Source organism: Chrysochloris asiatica, unplaced genomic scaffold (assembly GCF_000296735.1).
Source record: "Chrysochloris asiatica unplaced genomic scaffold, ChrAsi1.0 scaffold00009, whole genome shotgun sequence".
NCBI lineage: Eukaryota > Metazoa > Chordata > Mammalia > Afrosoricida > Chrysochloridae > Chrysochloris > Chrysochloris asiatica.
Window position 1 is genome coordinate 203,159 of NW_006408527.1, and position 5,166 is coordinate 208,324.

A 5,166-nucleotide genomic window follows, 5' to 3' on the forward strand; every position below is an offset into this window, starting at 1 on the left:
CCTGGTTTTCATTCAGCTTCTTGAATGTTTATCTTCTCATCCTTCAAGATGTTGGGGAAATTTCTTCCAGAAGATCCTCAACTATCTCCTCTGTGGACTTCTGTGATTCTTCCTGTTCTGAGGTGCCAATAATTCTTAAGTTATTGCTCTTCTTGTTATCCAGCATGAATCTTAGACTCTCTTCAGATTTGTTATCCCTTTTTCTGCTTGCTCATCTGTCTTAGTAGTATTGAAAGATTTGTCTTCCAGCTCTCTGATTCTGGCTTCCATGTTTTCTATCCTGCTCCTTTCCCCTTTCAATGTATTGTCCATTTCTGATATTTTATTGTTAATCATCTGGACCTCTTTTTGCATTGGAATTGTTTCCAGTGCTATATCTATCTTGTTTGATTGGTCCTGTAGCACTTTCCTGATTTCTTTCTTATTTTCCTTCACCCCTTTGTGGAACATTTGGATTTGTCTCCATTTCATTCTTCTGAATTCCTTCTTAGGCAGATCCAAAGTCAGCTCTTCTTCTTGTGGGAAGTCTATGTCTGCCTTCAGTTCATTTGTCTCAGTTACTCTTTTCTGTTTTTGGACATGTGCTGAGATCTTTTATTGTTTTTTCCTGGACATTTTCATTAGTTAGATGTGATTTCAATGATTAAATGAATGTGTGTTGCTGTGTTGTTAAGCTTACTTAGTGTCTCCTCGTGGATGTGATATGGAGATAGACTTCCATTTTCATGTCTCTTATTACTCAGCTGCAGGCTATCCTAGCAAGTGTTGGCTGTCTGTGTAATGCTTAGCAGTTGGTATTGGCTTCTGTCTGTAGGGTGGGATATTTTGGGGTATGCCTGTAACTTGGCTATATGGCCGTGATTTCTGTCTCTTCTTGGGTAATGTAGGGAGAGAAAGCTCCCACCCCCAGGAATAAAGTGAGACCAAAAGGACCAAAAAGAGAAACAATATAAAAGCAGAGAAAAAACCATCACACAAAACCAAAAATAAAACTGTAACTGACTGTCCAGTAGCCTTTGCTGTGCCAGGTCAGTGTGTGTGCACAGTAGAAACCTGCAGCAGTAGGTGGGAGTGTCCACATGCTCAGGCTCCTCCTCTAGTCACCACCGTGGAGTTGCATAGATAGATATTGAGAAATGAATGGAAGAAAGATTGTCTACTATTTTTCTCACTGAAAGTCACTTTGGTATCTGCATATGCATAGCACAATTCTCAAATAGCTGCATCCTTGTATATAGTAGTTGGTGTTGGCACTTGCACTTGCCTTTTATGTTGAGGTTTTACACGGTGCACCAATGGTTTGACTGTATGGCCAGACCTGCTTTTTCTTTCTAGGTAAGGCAGGAATATAGGGTCCCTCCCAGGTCAACTTTAAGTCTGAGTCCCAGAGTCAGAAGTCATAACAAGCAGCCAAAGGATTAGCTTGTGGACCGGTCTGCTGGGATTTTCTCTTTGTGCCATTGTAAAATTGTGGGCACAATGCCGGACCCTTTTGGTGGCGCACTCCCACTCACCTGAAGGTACTAGGGCAGAGAGGGTGCAACAGAGGAGAGGAGGAATAAAAAGTGTAATAAGCCATCACAACTTTTTTCCCAGACATTGATCTGAGACTCCAGCACTGTATCAGCCTGGGTGTGGCCCTGCCCTCTGATCTCAGTCCAGGCAACATCCCGATGAATTCAGAAATCGCCATGTATTCCCGTCACAGTCAGATTTCTCCACCGTTGGCTGTGAAAAACGGATGCCCCCCACTTTAAACCAGATCCAAAGCTCTGGAACTGTTCTGGGAAAGGTCCTTCTCTGCTGTCTTGTCTCTGCTTCTCCTGCCCCCAAACCAGAAGTCCTGCAAACACCTCTTTAAAACAACATAAAATGCAACTATCCATGTGGACCTCACCAGATGGAATACACATGAATCAAATCAACTATATTTATATGGCGACAATGAAGAATCTCCATATAATCAGCCAAAACAACGCTATGAGCAGATTGTGGAACACACCATGAATTTCTCATATGCAATTTCAGACTGAAACTGAAAATTAAAACAAGTACACAAGAGTCAAAATATGACCTTGAATATATCCCATCTAAATTTAAAGATCATCTCACATATAGATTTGGTGCATGATGACAAAAAAAAAACAGAAGAGTTGTGAGATCATATCAAGAAGATCATACATGAAGAAAGCAAAAGTTCATTAAAAGGAAAAACAGAGAAAAGGTCAAATGAATGACAGAAGAGACTCAAATTATCACCCATTATCTCTAGTAACACTGTTGAAATCTTGTTTATCTGAGTCTAATGTGGCTACACAACCTTTCTTGTGTAGTAGTTGCATATTTTTGCAGCCCTTTATTTTCAACTTTTTTATATATTGAAGGCAGTGTACAGTTGACTTCCTTTTTTTTTTTTTAAATCTAGTTCAATCATTTCTGATTTTGTGTTAAAGGTCTTGGTTTTATTAGAAATTCTTCATGTTAGGCATAACAATTTGTACTTTTATATTTATTGATGTTCTACTTTGGGGTTTATTTTAATATGTGATAGGAAGTATAAGGGAACGCGGTGGCGTTGTACAGTAAGCACAGGACTACAAACCACAAATTCAGTGATTTGAACTTATCATCCACTTCTTGGAAGAAAGATGAGGCTTTCTATTCCCACAAAGATTTACAGCCTCAGAAACCGTACACAGGGTTGCTATGAATCAGAACCAACTCTAAAGCACTTAACAACAAGGGACTCTGGTAGCATTGTTTAAGTGCTCAACTGCTAAGCAAAAGGATAAACATTTGAAATCACCGTCAGTTCCACAGGAGAAAGAAGCAGTAGTTTGTTTTTGTAAAGATTGTTGTCATTGTGGTTAAGTGCTGTAGAGTCAGTTTTGACCCTTCATAGGATTTCTGAAGAGCAGGCTGGTGAGTTTGAACTGCCTGGTTCAAACCGCAAGGTCTGAAGTCCAGTGCATTAATCCACAGCACCACACGGGGCAGTTTTACTCTGTCATATAGGGTTGTTCTGGTAGTGTAGTGGTTACGAATCGGGCTGTGAACCTTAAGGTCAGTGGTTCGAAACTATCAGCTGCTCTGCGGGAGAAAGATCAGGCTTTCTACTCCAGTAAACTGACTCAATGGCACTTAATAACAACAACAACAATAGGGTTGTTACAAGTTGGAATTGACCCAGTGGCAGTGGGTTTTATAGGTAGGACTCCTAGTGTGACACTGTAGGACCAGCACTGCACTGGGAACCACTAGCTTGGCAGTTGAAATTCACCAGCTGCTCCTTGTGAACCTTAAACAGGGTTTGTATGAGTTGGAACTGACTCAACAGCACTTCACAACAACAGCAACATATGAAATCATATAGACCAGGTTACTTGTCATATAGTAAATTTCCAATAAGTGACTGCCATTACTAACCTCTCTTTACATATATTTTATTATGAAAGAGAAATAAGATGACACATTCAGAGGGTTATTATAGAGATCAAGAAAAGATATGTATATAAAAATATTGTGTTACTTTATTTGTATACACTCTTAGATCACACTAAAATTACATGAAGATACAATAATTTTGAAGAATCTATATATTTGGAAGCTTGGTTTGAGTAATTAGTATACTGAAAAATTTTATAAAGTATGCTGCATGCAGAACTTTTTAATAACATATTAAATCTTGTAAGCCTTATTTCAATATTTAATCCCCATTAGTACTTCTAAAAGTGTTTTATTGCACCAAATGTTGCTCAAAGTATTCAATAGTGCTATAAATTTGTCTCCTGTGCACTGTGGGCTTGAAATGACTTGCTTCCATTCCACTTCAAATTACTAAATGTTGAATTCATGCTTTAAAAGGACTGAAGGTGATATTTGCTTTTAAACTGTAAAAATAAATTTTGACTTGTGATTTGAAAAAAAAAACACATATCTGAAAAATGATTTATTTCAGATGTTATTTAGGCTTTGTTTAATTATAATTTTTTCCTAAAAGTTCTGGGTATCTGAGAACTAGAGGAGGAAAAGGATATTTTAAGACAATTTTTATCTTTATTCTATCAATTTATAGGTACAGTTGTTCCTACTGTATCTTTTCTCTAATTAGAGATGGCATGTAGACTGGCTCATTACTTCTGCCTAATGAGCCAGGCTCCATGCCACCTCTCTAATCAGAAAAGAGATAGGTACAGAATGTTCCTATGGACTTATTATAAATCATTTTCTTTCTCTCACTTTCTTTTTTGTCTTTTTTTTTTTTTTTTTAAATTAAGTCACCGTCCTCCATACTCTGTCTACATCCAAGATGGTTTCATTCAGAAGAAGTAATTGTGCAAGAGATTACTGTGAGCTAAATTAAAAGTACTTTCATATAGTGCCCGGCTGGCTGTCCCTGCTTTGGAACAGACGCTGATCGAACAGTTGCATATAAAAGGAAGGTGGATAGCAGTATAAAAAAATGTGGTTTTAATTTCTTTCTTAGATTAGCGTTAGCTTGGTTTCCTGTTTCTACACCCAGAAAGCAACAACATGAGTGTTTGTTGACTTCAGCAAAGTTTTTTCTTTGTGTTTTATCACTGAATAGGATAATGTTTTAGAAAAATATTTTGCTAGTAACATTTTCTGTTCCTATAAGCTTTGTCTTTGTAGTCAATAGGAAATTAATCAATGTACTACATGAATACTTCTTGTTGAATTTTTATATATGTAAATATACTAATAAGATATTGTGTTTTGCTCAGTATGATTTTGAATATACTAAACAAACACCATGGTTGTTACTGTTAATTGAATTCATATCAATCAACATGTATCAATTCCTTTTAGAACATTCTTTTCCAGCTCTAGATTTATTTAAATGCTTCCAATTAAGTGTATAAACTAAGGAAGTTGTGGTCATAGACATGTAGACATAGACCCAAAAGCCAAACCTACTGCTGTTGAGTGATTCTGACTCATACTGAGTGTCTGATGCTGTAAATCTTCAAAGGAGTAGAAAGCCTCATCTTTCTCCCTGAAAAGTGGATTTGCACTGGTGACCTTGCTTTTAACAGTCAGTGCTTCTCCTATACCACTATCAGGGACCACAGCTGCTTATGTAGGAATGCTGTTGTTGTTAACTGCCATCGAGTCAGTTCCAGCTCATAGCTACCCTGTATCTCT

The 5,166-nt window shown here is 37.6% G+C and overlaps 1 protein-coding gene across 1 annotated transcript in view; it reads left to right on the plus strand.

The window, feature by feature from the left end:
* USH2A (Usher syndrome 2A (autosomal recessive, mild)) overlaps positions 1 to 5,166 on the plus strand; it is a 1,370,557-nt gene that overhangs the window by 109,631 nt on the left and 1,255,760 nt on the right.